Raw genomic sequence first — 20,585 nt, forward strand, 5'->3', positions numbered from 1 at the left:
CTGACTCCACTGAAAACCATTAAGATTTGGGCAATGGGATAATAGAAGATCAATCTTATGGTGTTACATGGCTGTGATGGTTCATTAGCACATCCCTTGATGCTGCAATCCTTCAGGTCTATAAAAGAACAAAACAAAAACTCAACCCAACTCAATCTATTCAGAAGTTTAATTCCATTCTGGAATTAAAGGGCTTCTTTCCAAACACATTACAATTGTGAGCAGTTTCCATACAGCAACAGATAAAAGAAGAACTGTTTCTTATCTAGCAGAGCTGTCCCAGGAAGATACTGTGATCAATGGTATCAAAAGTTGCAGAGGTCTAGGAGAACCTACAGAGTTGCACATCCACTGTCTCTCTTTTGATATAGATCATCAATCAGGGCAACCACAGTTGTTTTGGTGGCAAACCCAGACCTGAAGATGGAATGCAATGGGTCTAGATAATCTTGCTCCTCCAAGCATGTATGCAGCTGGCCAGCCGAGCCTACATTCCCAGTCACAAGACTAGGATATTGGCACAGGGATATTGGTGATTGGGTGGTAGTTGTCAAGGATCTCCTGGTCCAGGCAGAGCATCTTAAGAAGGCATTGAACAACTGGCTCTTTCAAGGCAATATGCATCACATCCTCCTCTAGTGAGGCATTATCCACCCCCTGGAATCAGTCAGTTCCTCTTGGCTAGATCTTTATAAGCCATGATGGGCAAGGGTCGAGAGAGCACATGGTTGGCTGAACCCATCCAAGTGTCCTGTCCACATTCACAGGCCATAATAATTGAAATACATCCCACAAAGTCTGACTAGACGATGCTCTAGGCGTCTTTTACAGGACCTGCATCAACTACAAGTTTCTAATTCATATATGTATGTCTGGTATGTATCAGAGATACAAGTGACTTTGTCTCCAAAGTGCTTTGCAAACATGCCAGAGCAAATGGGATAGTAGCAGGAGCCAACTTGGGTCCTACCAATTCGTAGCATCATAGGAGTTATAGTCTGACCTCTTGCTCACTTCAGGATCTACAATGCAGAAGGCAACTACAGCATCTCTGACAGAGGGACGTCCAGCTTCTGCTTAAATATTTCCAGGAAAGGAAAATCCACCCAGCACCTCCCAATTCCTTCTCTATGAAGGAACTGAGGAAGCCATTTAAAGCACAGCAGGGGAAGTCTGGAGGGGGCAGCTCATAACCAAGGCACATGCTTTCCTACCCTGCAGTTTTTTAAAAGCCTCCTCACCCCCCACGCCTTGGCAGGAATTTCTTCTAGTCATGATGCTCTGCTGGGAAAAAAACAGTTAAAACTGCTGCTGGAGGAATATAGTCAGATGATGGATTGCACACACACAGCAATTGTTGCCTGACCATGCTGTGCTTAAATCACCCCCTTCTCCCAGTGTTTTATGGGGATTTGGCAGCAGACCTGATTTTGCATAGATGCATCCCCCATTATATCTAGTGTGGCCCTAGGCCCTACGGTATGTGTGTACGGTGGCTGGCAATAAGTGAAAACTGATACATAATAACACAGTGATTATTTTCAAAGGCAGTGATGACTTATGAAGGTTCAAGGACAGCTTTCTCAAATTTGTTGTCCCCCGATTGTTTGGACCACAATTCCCATCAGCCCCAGCCAACATGGCCAATGGGTCAGGAATGATGGGAGTTGTAGTCCAACAATGTCTGGAGTACTATAGACTGGGGAAGGCTACTGCAGGGGGACAATGAGGGCAAGCTTAGGTGCTGGTGGTGGTGTGGTTGTCTTAACTGCTCTGCAAGAGAATATACTACTGCAGTGTTATTGCCACATAAGTGAGGATGCTTGGTTGCATAAATGATAATCGGGGGAAAGTCACTATGTCCTCAGATTTTACTATCTAATGTTTGGCTCAGAGAATCTGCCTTGTATCTCCTTGAACAGGCCATGAAACAAAAGAAGGTCATTTCTCAGTGGCAAAGCCCAAGTTATTGTTCCTTCATGTAGAAGGTTCCATCTCCCATGTATCCATAGCAAAAAGGGATCTGATGTATTAGGGCAGGGAAAGGCAGCTGTCTGAGATTTAGGGAAGGTGGCTTAGATGGGTTGTCTTAGATCTTTAGCTTCATTTATTAAAATACATCTACACGTGAGCAAATAGGATTGTGTAGCAAAGAATATATATGGGCAGGCACTTCCTGGATATATTCCTTCTGCCATTTCCAGAATTGTGAAGGCACCTTTTGGAGCTGAAGTCATAAGCTGTTGTGTATCCTTTGAGTGCTAGTTCAAGCAATACTCCTCTCTATGCCATCCCTGCACCCAAAGATAGTCAGGAGAGATCCCATGGAGGCCAATATTCAGCCTGAGGAAACAAGCACCATGTAGAGACATGCAAAGAGCTGGTTCACACTGACCTAGTTTTGCATGTAATGCTAAGCTAAACCATGGCTTAGTGTAAACGTGTGAGTGTGCAGGCTTCCAGAGAGGAGATAATGGTTGCTTTGCTCCTCCTCCAGTCCCACTACTGGTGTGAGTTAAATCATTGTTTGGCTTAGTGTGTTGTCTGACAAGGATAAACCTTGGTTACAGCTTGTGGTTTGTCTGGAGCAAGACAAATCATGAGCCCAAGTTTGAATGACACAAAGCAGCATCAGGACCTGAGGAGGAAAGTGGCTGCAGTCTCCTCTCTGGGGACCTGCATGGTCATGCTAAACCATGGTTTGCCTTAGCATTGCAGACTGGGACTTGGGAGACCAGGGTTCAAATCCCTGCTTGGCTATAAAGCTTTCCAGGTGACCTTGGGCCAGTCACTGTCTCTTAGACTAACCTAACTCACAGGGTTGTTGTGAGGATAAAATTGGGACGAGGAAAACCGTGGTTGTACACTCTCTCGGGTTGTACACTCACTCTGCTTGGAAGAAAGGTGAGATATAAATGTAAAAAAATAAATAATATGCTTGCTACTGGATGGATGCTAGAAAAGTAGAAATTTATTGTCTGTAAAAACCCAACGCGTTTCAGCTTGTTGATTTTCAGGCCTTTGTCAGGGGATTATAGGCTGGTGAGAAATTCAAATGAGCAGACCGCTTACAACAATATTACACTATAAACGCCTCCTGGATGCTTGCTCATTTGAATTTCTCACCAGCCTATAATCCCCTGACGAAGGCCTGAAAATCAACAGGCTGAAATGCGTTGGGTTTTTACAAACAAAAAATTCCTACTTTTCTAGCATCTTGGTTTCTGCCCTTCTTTTTTCCTGGTTTGGATGCTAGCCACTTTTTGTTGTCACTACTGGATGAATGCAACATCAAGATATCATTTGCAGATGCAAGTGAGCCATCCAAGATCTAACACTACAGACATAACTTTAATTATCATCACCTGTGGGTCATCCCAAACACAACAATGCAGTCAGCTCACATGTTTAGCTACCTGCACCAGGGGTTGGGTAACCCAGTGATACACATTCATGTGTGAGCCAGTGCTAAGACACCACAGAAGATGAACGGGATGAAGAGGTCTGGATAAGGGCCAAGGATTCAGCAGAGGAGTGAAGTGGCACCAGAGACAGGAGCATCATTTCAAACTCAGACAGCACCATAGAAAGGCTTCAGATCTATAGAGCAGCACAGAGAGAAGAAGTTGAAATAAACCCCACTGAACTCTGTAAGCCAGGGCTCTATCAGCCCCAGCCAGCGGGGCCAATGATCGGGGCTGATGGCATTTGCAGTCCATCAACATATGGAGGGTGACAGGTTCTGCATCCCTGCATTAGGTTTTACTCAGAAGAGAAGTGGCTTGCCAGGTGAGGCAGAGCTGCTATGCTAGCTTCCTGGCAGGTGGGTCACTGTTGCTTACCAGGAAGAGGAAGGGTAAGGTGGCAGGGAGGTCTGACCATCAGGAGTGCCGGATTGGCTCTGCTGGTGCATTTGCACCATGGGGACTTCTCTGCTGCCTCTCCACTCCCCTTTTCCCTCCAGGTGAGCACCAGTGCAAGCTGCTTGTGCTTCTGGAGTACAAGCACATATAGGACTGCACCACTTGGGTCATTTCTTCTTCCTCTTTTGGTGTTTCCTGGTGCAACATCTGAAACTGGAACTCAGGTGTCTTCCCCCCCAGTGACAGTTCTTTCTCCAGAAGCCAGCCCAGCTCACACGGGTTTCCCCAGTGGTGAGATGTACTTGGGATGAATACTATACAAGAAGAACAACCACACACAGACACACACCTTCCTTAAGTCTGGCCCTTTCCCCATTCGCTTTAGATGGAAAGCAGATATAACAGCAATGAATTGGGCGTCCAAGATCTGTGCTTGAGCCAAATGGTCATGTGAAAAAAAGCCCTTGGTGGAGCTGATTAAGTCCATAGTTTCAAATGAATCAAACCAACCTGACAGATGTAATTTTGGCTGCCTTGAACTCAGTGGGAGCTTTGCCACTTACTTAAAAGCACAGCAGAGTCTGTGGGAAATTTTCTGGCTTTAGTCATTTTTTTCATGAAGCACTCAAAGCATCAGGACTTGATACATGTGAGTTTAGCCAAAGAGTGTAGACTTTGCAACAATTTGATAATTAAACGACTCCTGCTGCTTGTGGCTGTTTTATAATAAGCATCCTGTAAGATTTACAGCAATATCTACCTACCTACCCCCCTCGCAGACATAGTACATAGAATTCATTTATACAAAATACATGTTGGAAACATCCTCAAGTTCCTGCATTTAATTTCACCAAATGTCGGATATTCACAGGAACATAAGAAGTGAGTTGTGGATAGGGATGGGGGAGAAATTTGATACAGTTTGTGCTTTCTGGAACAATATGAGAACCGAAACACAGCCATCCTTTGAAACTGACATGTCGGCAAATTCTGTGATGAAGTTCTCCAGCCAAAGAATGTTTACAAAAATGCATGTATTAGGGAAAGTGTACATAACAATGAAAATACCAGTGCAAAATAACATACAAAAATGCATTTTAAAAACCACGCCCCCCTCAAAAAGGTACCGGAGCAGTTTTCAAGGAAGTGTGTGTTCCACCCATGTCCAAGCGAGATCAGTTGAGCATCCCTGCCTCCCTTACAGCTGCGAAGCTGTAACTCAATCTGCTTTGTGTGATTGCATTGGATGAGGAACATGGGGAGCTGCCTTTTATGAAGTCAAACCGATGGTCTATCTAGCTCAGTATTGCCTGCACTGACCATAAGCAGCTCTCTAAGGTTTCAGGTAGGGATCTCTCCCAGCCCTATCTGAAGATGCCAGGGCCTAAACCTGGGACCTTCTGCATGCAAAGCAGATGCTCTACCCCCAGGTATGTGCAATAATGCAAGCAATCAGCACCCATGCTAAACAATTGAGCCTGGATGGCCTTATAGGCCCCTTCCAACTATACTATTCTATGAATATCCACAAGTACTTCCCCAATCTGTTCCACTGTTAAGATTCTGGTTTCAAGTTGCCGAGGGTAGAATCCTGAACAGAGCTGAAGTCTTGTTAAGGAGAATGAGAATTAAGCAACCTCCCCATGGGTAGGATTGCAGCCAATATCCAAACACGGACATCTTATACGGGACATTGAAACTGAGCATTTGCTATATGACATTCACTATGTGACAGTTAACACCCAGTACCGAACTGCGGCTGCTATTGCTGCTACTTGGCGGTGTTCCAGTCCCCAGTCTGCTTGTTTCAAATATGATAAGCCTGCAAAAGGAAAGGCACTGAGGGCTGGAAAACTTCCAAATAGCCAGAAAATCCCACTTGAGGTCAAAAACAAGCCACAACCACTTTGCGCCCTAGTCTAGCCAATCCAGGCTGTAAGCCCCCAAACAAATGGAAACTTAAGTATGCTGTTCTGGTTCAGGTTCAAGTAATGAATGTCGCTCCTGCTCTATTCCACTTCAGGAAAAAATAATAATAAAGGGTTGGTTTGGTTTTTAAGCCCAGATTTGTTTCAAATTTGGGCACAAACTCAGGAGCTTTCAAAAGGGATCTCAGAAAAAGAGCAAAAGCTGAAAGCAGGGACAAGTGACAACCCCCTTGAGCAGATGCAGGCTGTTGCACTTGCTGAAAGGGGAGGATCAGGGTTACAACTGTAACTCTCAACCCACTCAGACTGGAGCAGTCCTATTGATTTCACAGAAATCAAGGAAATAGAAGGGACCACCCTCTGCAGTCCAAAGGTATGAGTATATTTGCTGTAATGGTGGATTTCCTGCATCGGCTGGGGTTTGGACTAGATGACCTTTCATGCCCCTTCCAACTCTATGATTCTGTAAGGGAATAAGTTTTAATGCCCGGCCCAGTATACATGAGCTGCATGATCCCTTGAGGCTTTCCTTTACTCTTCTATTCCTATTGTCTGCTTCTCCGTATCTACTTAAAGGTCTCCATCTCCCTCACATGACTTGACTCATTCTTCTTGTATGCTGCCTCTTTTTCCTAGAGCAGTCTCCTCTGATGTGGTTCTGCTACTCCCTTCTTTCCAGACCATAACCAAACCCCATCTCTTAGTCCTCATTCCATACTGAAAAATGAACCTTAATGTGGTGTAACTTTATTTGCTTATATTCCCCACACCCACACACCAGCCATGCCTTCTTTGTTTTCCCCTTGGCTCCTCCTCTCTTGATTAAGTTACTCCAGGAGCAGGTGACATGGTGGGGCAACCGGCACTTATCTGACCCCTACTGCCACTTTCCAGAGGGGAAAGTGGGAGGTGAGGCGGCAGGGAGGTCGGTTCTGTGCAAACACACTGGTGGAGCCAACTCCAGTGGATTTGCACAGAGCCAGCCTCTCCCCTGCCTTGCCCCTCCCACTCTCCATCCTGGTAAGCAGCAGACTCTGCAGTCAGAAGGTCAGGTAAGGGCCAGCGCACCACACCATGGGCTCCTTGTTAACCGATAAAGCATTATGCACCTCAATGCTGCTAAACTGTTATTACAAGTGGACCCTGCAACAAAATGTTGCAGTGTGGAGTTCTCCTGTTCAGGATTCCAGCCACACACGCCCTTTCCCCCTCCCCTCCCTTTTGTGCTCCCCTCCCCTGAACAACCAGTCAGTATTCTGTGCTCACTGAGCATGCTTAGTCCTCATTATGCTAGATTTACCCCACCCCTGAGATTCCTAGAGATTTGTGTGTGTGCATGCCTTTGCAAACTTTGCGCTGTTTTAGCGACATAGGGATCCACACTCACCGAATACAAACATACAGGGCAAGAAGATGCACAGGGTGTTTACCCTTTCTACAACCCAGTTTCCTCACTTTGATCCTGGAAATAGTTTCAGTGCCGGTCAATCACTGATGGAAGAATGCTTTTAGAGTGTTTCAGAATATTTTTAACTGTGTTTTAGAATGCTGTTCATTGTAATTGTGCTTTGGAATGTTTTTAATAGGTTTCTCTTCTTTTTGTTCATTGGTTTTGTTTGTGTCTGTCGCCCTGGTTTCCTCCAGGAGGAAAGGCAGGATACAAATTCAGTCAATAATAACCATAATGACAACTTCCAAAAGTGATAGAGAGAGTTTCAGAGGGTGGGTATCTAAGTTCACACTTACTGTATTTACGTTCAGACTGTACACAGACACATGTAGATTAAAACATAAGCTGATTGCTATGAAGTGGCATCCTCATTTCTGGGAAGCTGGCTCAGACTTATTTTGGCAGCTAAATAAGTAAATCCATCTTTGAAGTACAAATGATTCCCAGTGTTCATTCATTACGGACATAAAATAGCTGTCAGCATTTCCTCCCTTTCCATTTTAACAGCCAATGGGAGGGAAAACTGAACAGTTATGTTACATCTGCATGGCTTTACTGCTGCAGCACAGTTGCCTTCGTCTCCCGCTCATTTATCACTTCCAGATTTTACATGTCATTGATCTTCGCTGCAGGGATCAGACAAAGCCGACGTCAGGTCTCTGTTTTAAGTGCAAATTAAAGAACAGGAGAGCCCAGCTTTCAATAATGAAAAAAAATATATACTAAAAAAAAAATCAGACCATTATAAACATGAAACCAGCTGTACATTCTCATGTCCTGGGACAAGCCCAGTATGGGGTCTCTGAGTAGAATTGGATTAAAGGATGTGGGGCCCTATTCTGAACTGTCATTTTGCCTGCCCCACCACCATTGCTCTCACTGTCATACCTTTTAGCTAAGGACAAGCTGAGTTAAAAGGGAGATCTGCCCAGTCAGTTGCCACCACCCCTGCCTTGTGTGTTGGTAGGCAAAATATTGATTGCTAGCAAATGCAGATTAGAGGTTGTGAGGATGAAGCTGACTTGCTGATAGTAGCTACTCAGATGTTTGTGGTGAAAGAGGGAAGGGGGTGTTTGTCCTGAGTTGTGCATTCCCCACCCCCTTGATAAAGGGCATGCTTTAAATAAATAAAGCAGAAACTGACAGAGCAATGATGAAACCGACAACAGATTTCCCCCTACATTGTCAGTTTCTTTATCCAGACAGCAGCATAAATAGCATTCAAGTAACTTGTTCCTTCAGCGCAAGGAGTTCTGCATGCACAATGGAGTTTCCCCCCTCTCCTTTCCATGCATGCATCTCATGCCCTCCCCAGATCTGCTCTGGAGGGTTGGGGGGATCCCCAGAACAAATCTTTAGGGATGTGGGGGGAGGAGGAGGGAAGCACCATTGTGTAAACGGAAGTTGGAAGTTCTTGCACTGATGGAACAAGTTAGTTGGATACCACCCTGTTCGAGGAAAAATAGTGTGAAAAATCACTACACCATGTACCCAGTATGGAGTAGCAGTTAGAGTGTTGGACTAGGACATGGGAGACCAGGGTTCAAATCCCCAGTCAGGCATGATGCCCACTGGGTGACCTTAGGCCAGTGACTGTCTCAACCTAACCGGCCTCACAGGGTTGTTGCAAGGACAAAGTGGAGAATGGGAGAAGTGTGTATGCCACCTTGGAGGAAAGGTGGGGTGTAAATGTAATAAATAAATAAATAAAATGGCAAGGTGCGTTGGCAGGTAACACGGGAAAGCACAATCACCAACCCTCACGAACTCCTCCTCCTCCACACCAGGTGAGACAATAATGTTAGCCTGTTTCCATCTGAACTGTTTCATGCTGTGTTGCATTTGGATCCTTGGAGGAACAAGCAAGCAAACATCAACACAGAATAGCATTTGAAAGAAAATAGGATGGCAACGCGGAAAGCATGGGAATGCAACCATTTCGGAAGGAATGTTGTCTGCGTTCTCAGCAATAGATGAGTGAGAGAATTGTATCCATACTGAGAGAAAGAGAAAAAAGACTATTGTGTGGCTGGGACCTGGAAGTCCCCAGTGACTCATAACTAAGCATGTGAATTGCCTCCATTGAAAAATGTTGTGTTGGAAGTGAAAACTTTCGGTTGTATTCAGCATAGTGCTAAGGCAAACATGTAAGGAATGTCCTCCCCCTCTCCTCCCCCCCCACATGCCCCCTAAATCTGGTCTGGGGTTTCCACCAACCCTCTGGAGCAGATCAGGGGATGGCACGTGGCGCACATGGAGGGGAGGGGAGTCCCATTGTGCTAGCAGTAATTCTTCTATTCACACAATTATCTAGCTGAATACCACCCTTTGTGTTTGATAAGCAATAATAAATTATACTTAGCATTCATGCCCTGCAAACATATGCAAGCTTACTCAGAAGTCACTCCCGCTCTGCCCAGTTATGCTTACTCCCATGTAAGTGTGCATATGATTGCAGCTTCAGTGTTCAAAGCACATTTATGGTAAGGATTGTCCTTACCATGGGTCAAGAAAGGAAGTCAAGAGTTATTATCCCCATAAGAACAAAATCATAGCCCTGCTGGATCGGACCAAAGGCCTGTCTAGTCCAGCATTCTGTGCTCACAGTGGCCAACTCCATAAGAAGCCCAAAAGCAGGACGGAGTGCACTCTCCTCACTTGTGATTCCCAGCAACTCACATTCAGAGGTGTACTGCCTCCCAAGGAATACCTAGCCATTACAACTAGCAGTGATTGACAGCCTTAACCTTCATAATATAGAAACATAGGAAGGTGCCTTATAGAGTCAGACTATTAGTCCATCTAGCTCAGTATTGTCTGTACTGACCAGCAGTGGCTCTCCAAATTTCAGAGTTCTTTCCCAGCCCTACCTGGAGATGCCAAGGATTGGACCTATGACCTTCTGCATGCAAGACAGATGATCTACCACTGAGCAATAGCTCTTCCCCAGTGAGGCTGAGATGAGTTGCCCAAGACAACCTCGTCAGACGGGCAATTTGACCCAGCAGTCTTTCAAATGATAGTTCAGTCTCCGCACCAGACCACACAATAATCATTTGTACACATGCCGATGCTGCCACTGAGTGATGAGCATGCATGCACGAGCTCCTCTGTGAAAAGATGTGCAAGGAAGTACTGTAAAATGGCAAAAGAGTCTCTGTAATATTGGATTGGCCAAAGGTGAACCTAACAGCCTAAAATTAGCAAAACCTCAAGCAACCATTTCCACAGAAGGGACTAAATGTACATGCAACAGAACCACTGATTGTGAGAATGGCTTAAACACCCACCAATGTCAATAGATCTTTAATAATGGTATATACAGTGTGGCCTACCAATGAGACCTGCAACAAAATGTAGCAATGTGGAATGATCCTGTTTAGGATTCTAGCCACTCTGTCCCATTCCCCCAAGTTTTCCATTCCCTACCTCCCAAGACAGTCAACATTCTGTGGCCATTGAGCACATATTGAGCTGTCTTTGGAGTTTCCCTTTAAACAGTTTTTCTATAGTTTTGTTGTACTTCTGACAACTTTGGTGTTCCTTCAAGCCTGCTGATATCTCCCTCTTGTGCATGGCTGGTGCCACTTTGGCTACATAAAGCAACACACTTGCTGTGTGAATCATGGGAATGACAATGTATCGCTGAAAATGATTATTTACAATCACATCCTGCAGGTCTTGATACACTGCAAAGCAAAAGAGACACTGCTAACCTTGGATTAATCAATGACAATGCAATCGTATTTTAAAATATCAGAAGCCAAACTAGCCTCAAGTTTACATTCTCAAACCACTTAACTGTGAATTTTGCAGCTGGGTTTTATGTTACTTAGTGGTCAGTCCCCTACTTCAGTGCGACTTACATCCTATTAACAGCTCAAGTCTATGTATGTTTACTCAGAAGCAAGTCCCGCTGAATTCAATTCAACACCCTAGCAAGCATGCACTAGACTGAAGTCTTGGGGAACAGAGACACGCACTGTTCTGCTGGTTCCAGTGCGTCTCCACCACCACCTCTTTTTTCTAAAAATGAGAGCACATGACACTAGTCCCCTTTTTACTGTAAAACCTGGTGGGATCAGTTTAAGTGTGTGCGTGCGTGTGTGTGCTTTAATTTGCTTCAGATGGATTTTGCAGATGATTGGCAGATCAACCTATTGCCCCTCTAGGTGCAGCTCATAGAAATGATTTGCTGTAGATGACTAGGATGCTCACAGCCTTGGACAGTTTGGAAACTGATTCATACCATCTCAGTGGAGTGAAACAGAACTAAAAAGTCCAAGTCTCATATTTCAAAGCTGTCTCCACTGCACGTTGGCCTCTTTCATGTGCACACTGGTGGGTGGCAATACTTCACTTTCTGCTTCTGCTGAGAACTATTACTTAAAAGATGTATGGAAGCATAGAAACCATTGGGAGTATATGCATGTTGTCAGTTACATGTGCTTTCAAAGAGCATTCAAGGGAGAGCCAGTGAGGTCCAGTGGGCAGAACAGCATTGGGCCTTCAAGACTGAAGACTAACCTACTTATGGATTCGATGTGGCCTTGGGAAACTATTTCTCTCTAATATTCTGAGATCCTAAGCATCTTTGCTCAGTATGAAGTCGCATTGATTTGAATGAAGCTTACTTCCAGTATGTGTGTGCTCAGATCTTCATTTCTCAAAGGATCTGAGCACACGTACTGGATGTGACCACCAAGGCCTTTTGATGCAGCTAATTATTTCCTTCCATTGTCCTGTGCTTGGGCTTTGTTGGTTTCTCAGGGACAAGGGAAGAGAGTCCAATCATTGTGTACATGGTGGGAGGATACCTCACCCTCCCTACTGCTCCAAACCCTGAGGAAACCAGGGTCCGAATCTCTTCGGGAGAATGTTTGGCCCTCCAGATGTTGCTGACCTTCAACTTCCCATTACCCCTGACTATGCTGACTAGGGCTGATGTGAGCTGGAGTCCCACAGCATCTGGAGGGTCACAAGTTCCCCACCCCTCTTTTTCATGATTAAAATTTAAAATAATTTGTTTACTGAAAGCAAAATCACAAAGTATCTGTTTCCTCTTCTTTGCACATGAAAGTTTTAATAATGCTATTAAAATGGCAACAAAATGCATATATTTCTGAAGGGGAACATAATTGGCTTTTGACCAACTTAAAATGTTCTCCACTCCAGCCTGCGCCAATGAAAACCTCTCTTGTATTTGGATGGCTGCGTTTCTTTTCTTGTGTTGCTTTCATATGATTTTATTGTGCAATACCTTGTGTATTTATAATAGAAAAAGTGTGCATGCACTTAGATTGAAATCTAAGGATATAAATCTCCCCCGTGGAATTTGTAGGCAGGGGTCAGCCAAAGGCAAGCCTAAGAATGTTTGCCCAGATCAATAGGACTCGCTCCTTAGTAAGAGTGCGGCTTCAATAGCCTGGTTTAAATCTCACCTCCCCCTAAAAAAAAAAAAAATAGTGGGATTTAAAAATACTTAATTTGCATGCAGAAGATCCCAGGTTCAATCCCTGGCATCTCCAGGGCTGGGAAAGAGTGAAGCAACTGCCAGCCAGTGTGGACACCGCAGAGTTCTCAGTATAAGAGAGCTTCCACTGTAGGGATTCCCCCACCCGCTATTGCAACGCCTCCGGTTACAGCTCCCTTGATATTTCTCCCACTTCTCCCTTGCAAGCGCCAACTATTGAAAAAGAAAGAACAATTCCCCCACTGAAAAGTTCCTCTTCCAGGCTCACAGTGCTGCGTCGGCCGGGGAACCCCTTCCAGATGACCAGAACCAATCAGGAGCGGGTGCGGCGTCGCGTCACGCAGGGGAGGCGGACCCTCGCAGGCAGTGACCTCATCATCGGCATTCCCTGCTTTCGGCTCTGGCCTGCCACGTGGGTTCCCAGCCCGTAATGAAATTCTCCCTGACTTTGAGCGCCACTCTCTTTTTGGGCGGGGATTGAGAAGCGACCGGCGGGTGGGTAGGTGGGTGGGAGAGGCAGGCGCGGCTCGTCGCACCCTTTTCCCAGCCTGCAGGTACGTGGATCTGCGGGCTGGGGCTTGTTGGATGCTCCAACTGGTGATGGATGCTGCACTTCAGGGGCCTTCGGCGCACCACAGCCGCCTCTCTGCCCCCTTCCGCCGCTGCGAACCGTCGAAAAGCATTTTGTAACGAGCCTTTTCCACCGGGAGAAGAGACCCTTCCCTCTCGCCGCGCCTCCGCCAAAGGACCAGGCGAGCCCCATCCTGCCTTCTTAGGAGAGGAGGAGAATGGCTGGATTCGGAGCAAAAGCGGGCGGGAATCGGAACAATGAAGTGGCTGCTGTCCAGGGGATGGAGATAGTCATCTTGGAGCCCGGCAGGCAGTTGCCAAGCGGGGCCCCACCCAGCCTCTCCACAGCCTCGCTCCCTTTGCCCTGCCCCAGGGATGGTGGAGGGAGGCAGGGAGTGCGGATGTGCGGATGTGCCCCAGCGGGTGCCACGTCGTTGGTTAGCTCTCGGCGCCTCTGTCAGGGCGGACGCTTTAAGGCGATACCAGAACAGCCAACATTCAAGGGGTATAGGTCTGTTGGGGGTGTGTGTTAAGATAGTGCGGGCACCTTTCTCTCCCCCCCCCCGGCCCCCATAAACATTTGCAAACTCAAACTCAAAGGGTCCACCCGCCCCCAACCCCGAGCAGACCGCCGAGTCTTCTAGAGCAGAGGTTGCCGAACTCTATCTCCCAGCATTCCTGACCATTGGCTATAGTCGCTGGGGCTGACGGGAACTGGGGAGTCCCCCACAACATCTGAAAAGCCACAACACACACACACACACACCCTTTTTAGGATGCTCATAAGAATGGCACGGAGTCAACAGCCCGGTGTTCCCACCCACCTCCCAGTATCTGAATATTCAGAGGTATACTACTTCGGAACATGGAAGGTCCACTGAACAGCCGTTGGTAGATCTACATCTCCCATCAATTTGCCCATTTTTTAAAAAAAGCTATTGAAGCTAACAGCCATGCCACAGTGAGTTCCACAGGCGCATGTCATGGAAGCGTTGCCAAGTAGTTCTCTTCTTCTGCGAGGCAGTTTTGTTGGCCGATTCTGGCCCGTTTTGTGGGTGACCCGTTCTTTACCCCTCCCTTAGAAAAAATCACTGGGAACCTGACACCCACGCCCCTCCCCCTCGCCTCTTGCTGCTTCCCAGCTTCCGTCTCCCCATTCCCAGCCATTTGGAATGGGAAGAGGGCGTGGCAAAGTCACGTTTCGTGTTTTTACAAGTGTCTAAATAGCTATAGTGTATACAGTCAAAAAAAAAAGGCAGACCCGCCTTCCGGGATACAACCTCCCTGATATTTGGAACCGGATCAAGGTCTTCAAATTTCCAAAGAATCTTTATAACTTATAGAGGCGTGTTCACATGTGCGTGATACATACATAGGGCTACAAGACCCCCCACGTACGACACTTGCTCGCGAGTAACCCTATTGATTTCCAGGATGTTCCCCAAAGGATCAGAGTAATAAGAGTGGAGGCGGGGGACGAGACGAACTCCTTTGACCTAGAGGCACTTACTCTTGCACCAGCCCCTGTGATTTCAATGGGGATTACTCGCGAGAAAGGTCTCTTTCGAGACAAATCCCTGGGGCCCGATCCTCGACCGTTTTGGAAGATACTCGAGGACCGCAAAGTCAATGCATTAACATAATTCTCTTTTGGGGGGGGGAGGTGGGAGGTGGTAAGTTTGTATATCAAGACAGAGAAAATGGGCAGGATCCGGCCAAAGGTGAGCACCTTTCAGTACGATTTTTTCCCAGTAGAAGTGCAACCCCATCGCCTATCCATGCTTTACTCAGCAGTAAATCCCCTTGAGTTACATGGGACTTACAGGTAAGCACGCCTAGGACTGTAGCCTTCAAACGCAGTTGCCTTTAGGCAGGATCCTGAACAATCGTCTATCAATCCAAGATTGATATCGTCAAGTCCTTGGGCAGAAGACGTACCCAAGGCAAGACGGGTGTTAAAAGCTCCACGCGACCCCTCCCCCAGGATGCAAAAAAGATCGGCGCAGTATATTATCTGAGATAAGCTTCCGGAGATCAATGGCGGCAACAATTAAAATAGACTGTTCCTCGGGGCAGAGACCTGCCTTTTCATCTGGTTAAAAAAACAAATCCAGCAAATCCAGGTTGCCTTGATGGCGCTCCAGAAATATTAGCATTCCTGTTCCACGTCCTCTGAAACAAAAGTCCTATTCACATCTCCGTCTCTTGTCAAAAAGCCCCCCCCCATCATTCCCAAACCCGACTCTGCGTGAATAACTTAAAAACAAATAGAAACAAAAATTACATTGCTTAAAAATTGCATTAAGAACAAAACTCACCTTGCCTGTCTTCTGTCTTTTTGCTCATTCAAGATCTAACAAGAGGCTGGCGGTGCAGGGTGCTGAGATTTGTCCCCCCCCCGCCAGGTTGAGGTAATAGATCAACTGACGCTTTCGGGAGGGTGCTTGGGGGGGCTGGATCCAAACGGCCTCCAAACCATGGGAAAGGGTAGGCAGGGAGGAGGGGGGGATCCTTTCTCCCCTCCTGGATCCCAGTTCCTTAAAGTTCAAGTTTCTTGGTTTTTTTTAAAAAAAAATCCCCCCCTTTTTATTTTTAAAGCTGCCTTCCAGATATATTAAAAGTTCCTGGCGATGGAATCCGAGCACCCGCCCCAGAAGTTGTTAAGAAATTTGAAGGCGGCGCAGCATCAATAGGCAAAAGTCTCTCTTTGGTCCGGGCTGAATGGAAGTTCTATCTCAAGCGCGGCGGCGGCAGCCTCAGCAGTTGCGGGTAGCGGGTGGATAATATTTTCCAGACGTCTCTCTCTCTCTCTTTTTTTTTCTTCCCCTCTCTCTCTCTTCCGTCTTCTCCTCCTCCTTGCCTCCTCTCTTCCTTGGCTGTTGCGATTCTGCCTCCTCCAAGTTAAGGGGTCTTTTTAACAAGTGAGGCTTGGAGGTTGTTTTAATAGGGTGGAGAGGATAGGGGGGGTGGAGGAAGGAGGGAGGGAACTCCTGTAAGGGGGGGGGAGCGAGCGAGAGAGCTGTCCATTCAATAGGACCAGTTTAAACTCGAGTGAATTCAATTAAATTAATTGCAAACAGAAATTGCAAAAAAGAGAAATGCAATATGCACATGTTACCACCACCTGATTTCCTCTTCATGCAGACGAAAGGGGGGGGGGAGAGAAAAGTTAGGCTTTTGAAATCCGTCCACACTGCCACCCCCTCCTCCCTCCCCGAATTATATTGTATGTTTTGGGGCGTGGTAAAGGATTTCTGGTCCACATTGGGTAAAAAAGTCTAGGTCTCATATTTTCCCCCTCTATTCTAAGGAAGTGGTGAGTTGGGGTGGGGGAGAGATTGCTTTCTGATGATTTCTTAATTCATTGGAATTGCTTTACACAAGCTGGCTTTGCTTCCTTGATCCAGCCCAGCTTTGCAAGATAATAAGGGATACGGCTGGAAGGGACTTCAGGCACTTGGAAAGGAGAAATGCACTTATTCGTGGTTCTGCAGCCTGCAAGCCTGACTTTGGATAGGAAGCCTTGGATGAAACAGAAAGAAAGATCTCAGTAGTGAGCTTTGAATCCCCTTTGCAGTTTTGCGGAAGCAGCTCTGGTCCCAGTCCAGCAAGGGAGATCCATGTTCCAAAGGCGGCTTCTCTGCGCATGCTGCCCTTGAGCATACAAATACCCACCTTGATGCCCATCCACATTGCCAGCTCCGTGCACATTCAAGGCCCACTGAACTGACTGTACCTTTGATGGAGAGAGGGGAGTGTACACCCCCATCCTGTTAGCCATGAGTTGTGGCTCATGACCAATTCTGCACAAGCAGATCCGGACCAGAATGTCTCCATTTGTTTCTTTATTTATTTATTAAATGTCTATCCTGCCCTTCCTACCAAAGGAGCCCAGGGCAGCAAACATAACATAACAATTTAACAGCAACAAAAAGAAAAGTATTCCAAAAACCAGTTAAAAATATTCTAAAACCCTGTTAGAGGTAAAACATGTTTGAAAACCCAGTGGTTGATTCTAATAGATCAGGGCTGGGGAACCTGTGGCCCTTCAGATATTGTTGGACTCCAACTCCCATCAGCCCTCACCACTGGCCATGCTGGGGCTGATGGGAATTAGAGTCCAACGAGATCTGGAGGGCCACAGGGTCCCCACTTCTGATACAGATAATTTCATTCCCTCTATCTCTGATGTCCAGGCTGTGAGGGCCATTGCTTGTGTAGCCAAAATGGCACTACCCGTACACACAATAGAGAGATATCTGCAGATTTGGGCACATCCTGAGATTTGTAGAAGTACAAAAAAAATCTTTAGGGGAAAAAACACCCTAAGAGGGCCAAGCCCACCCAAACCAGCCCCTTGGAAATGCAGCATGCTCAGTGGTCACAGAACGCTGACAGTTGAGGGGGTGGAGAGAGATGGAAGAGAAAGGGGAAATGGAATGGAGTGCCTAGAATTCTAAACAGGGAGCAATTGCACTGCAAGATATGTTTGCAGGTCCCACTTGTTATTATTTATTAATACTTAAATTTGTATCATACCTTTCCAGCCAATGAAAAATTTATAAACTGGGTGGGAAATGACACCCATCCTGTTGCAAACTTTGCTACTGCCTTCTGCTAGCTTACATAGGTATTATCAGTTGTGAGAAATCAGCAAACTGCTATGATCAGTCATGCCTTATTGGTGTAAATAAGATTACTGAATTACTATCCACTCATGGTACTTTGTTCATTTTGGGGGTGAGTGGGGGGGAGAGAATCACTCAGTATTTTCCCCACTTCATCAAATTTTTCAAGAGAATTTACCACCAGGTGGCACTGTTTAGAAAATTATAAGCCTTCAAGTTCCTCCTGTCTAGCCAAAGGTTATACAGTTGCCAATATTTTTGCAGATATACGCACATGGACCCAAGTGGAAAGCATGTAGCAGTCTGCCTCCTTTGAGAGGGTTCCAGTTCAAGTCAGTGCCAAAAACGCCAACTAGCTGCAATGCATCAGGATTACCTCTCTTAACAGTTGTTCCCATTCATTTAGCATCTGCTTCTATTAAATAGCCATGCGTCTTGTCTTCCCTGACATTTCCCCTTATTAGTAAGTGGGCAAACTCTGCCGAATCTGCTCCAAATAGAATCCGGGGTAAACAATTTACTTCCTGGACATCTGCTGGGTGTCCACAAAGTTCACCCTAATGAAGGCTACGTGAAGCCAGCCAAACAATCAAATCACTCCTTCCTTCCTGGACATGATGCTGCTGTGACAGCAGAAGCCAGATCTGGCAAAATCCCCCTTCTATGCAACTCTTAAGAAAGGTTCTGCAGGCCTGGCAGGGTCTAGTCCACACCAGGGATGGGGAACCGCAGGCCTAGGGGTCAAATGCAGGCCCTCCTGACCTCTCTGTCTGCCCCTAAGAACTCTCCTCAGGCCACACCCCTTCCCTGCTTCACACCCTGCCTGCCTGTTTTTGCCTGACCAGGATGTATTCTTGAACTCCGATAATGCTTCTTGCTCACCTGGATGGAGAATGGAGAGGGATACGCGGGTAAATGAACATTGTTGCTCCACCCTCTTTTGCCTCTGGCCCGCCCTGCCACTGGCCTGTGGCCCCCAGAAGGTTGCCTAGAAGGGAATCTGGCTCTCCAGCTAAAAAAGGTTCCCCATTCCTGCTCTAGTCTTACCAACTTGCTCTCCTCATTATCACAACTTTCTCTCCTCACTATTCATGCTCCTTGAAAGTTCAGACTAAAACCAGGAGCGGATTCCAGTACTCCACTGACACACAGCCACCAGCTGCCACTGTTTATTAGCTTAACAGTTTCTCTGACTCTGCACTGTTCCCTGCCCACTAACCTCTCCCATGCTTGGCTACTTTCTGCCCCTGTGTTCAATAGCCTGACATCAACCCCTGAGAAAATTCTGCAGCAGATTATAAAGCGGTCAGTCTGAAAGCACCTTGTAAACAATGGAGCAATTACTAGGAGCCAATATGGTTTTATCAGAAACAAATCCTGCCACACTAATATTATCTCATTTTTTGCTTGGGTAACCTCCCTGGTAGAATGTGGGAATGCTGTGGACATAATATATCTTGACTTCAGCAAAGCTTTTGTCAAAGTGACCCATGATTTTCTGATTGGCAAGCTAGCTAAATGTGGGCTGGATGGAACATCTATCAGGCTGATCCACAGTTGGCTACAGAATCGTACTCAAAGAGTGCTTATCAATAGTTCCTTCTCAAAGTGGGGGGAGGTAATGAGTGGGGTACCACAAAGCTCGATCCTGGGCCCAGTGCTCTTCAACATTTTTATTAATGACTTAGATGAGGAGGTGCACAGAATGCTTATCAAATTTGCAGATGATACAAAATTAATACCCTGGAGGACAGGAACAAAATTAAAAGTGAGTTGGATAGGCTAGCAGCCATTCCCAACTAGTGGGCCACGAGATGTTGTTGGACCACAACTCCCACCAGCCTCAGCCAGCATTGCCAATGGTCAGGAAAGATTGGAATTGTGGTCCAACAACATCTGGTGGCCCACTAGTTGGGAAAGGCTGGGCTAGAGCATTGGGCTAAAAACAACAGAATGAAATTTAACAGGGACAAGTGCAAGGTTCTATATCTAGAAAAAAGAAACCAAATGCACAGCTATAAGATGGGGGATACTTGGCTCAGCAATATTACATGTGAGAAGGATCTTGGAATTGTTGTTGATCATAAGCTGAATATGAGCCAACAGTGTACTGTGGCTGCAAAAAAGGCAAAAGCTTTATACTTGCTAATATTTGTATTATATTGTTGTTTTATAATGTAAGTAAATGACACCTGAAGTTTTCCTTTCACATGTAGGTGAACAAATGCTTTCTTTCTTTTTACGATGTAAAAAAAAATCAAATTTAACAAAGAAGAAAAAACAAAAACAAAGAAAGATTTAAAAGGGGGGAAGAAAAAAACACAATGACAAAAACCACTGTGTCAGCTCACATTAAGAATACAACCACCACCAGGACTTCCATCTAAAATTAACCATATAAATTGATAGGTATCCACATGAGCAGGGCCAGCGGCAGGCATGTTGGGGCCCTTGGGCACCAGCCTGCCCTGGGCACCAGCACACATGTGCGCATGCACACACATGCATGTCCCACCTACCTGTCTCTCCTGTATTTTGCCGCTGCGTGCGCTGTGCACCCAGGGCTACCATTAACCAAGATGGCGGCCGAGGTTTCCCTAAGGGGCTGAAGCCTCTGCTGCCATCTTGGTTGATGGCACGCATGCGTGCTACGTGTGTGCATCCCTGCCATCA

At 46.2% G+C, this 20,585-nt stretch overlaps 1 protein-coding gene across 1 annotated transcript in view; it reads right to left on the bottom strand.

The window, feature by feature from the left end:
* The window catches only part of HAS2 (hyaluronan synthase 2), a 42,511-nt gene extending 26,271 nt beyond the window's left edge, over positions 1–16,240 (bottom strand). The window contains exon 1 of the mRNA XM_061605855.1: positions 15,603–16,240. The gene's annotated coding sequence lies outside the window, so the exon portion shown is untranslated. The remainder of the gene's footprint in view (positions 1–15,602) is intronic.
* Positions 16,241–20,585: the final 4,345 nt, after the last annotated feature.

This window comes from Rhineura floridana, chromosome 1 (assembly GCF_030035675.1).
Source record: "Rhineura floridana isolate rRhiFlo1 chromosome 1, rRhiFlo1.hap2, whole genome shotgun sequence".
Lineage (NCBI taxonomy): Eukaryota > Metazoa > Chordata > Lepidosauria > Squamata > Rhineuridae > Rhineura > Rhineura floridana.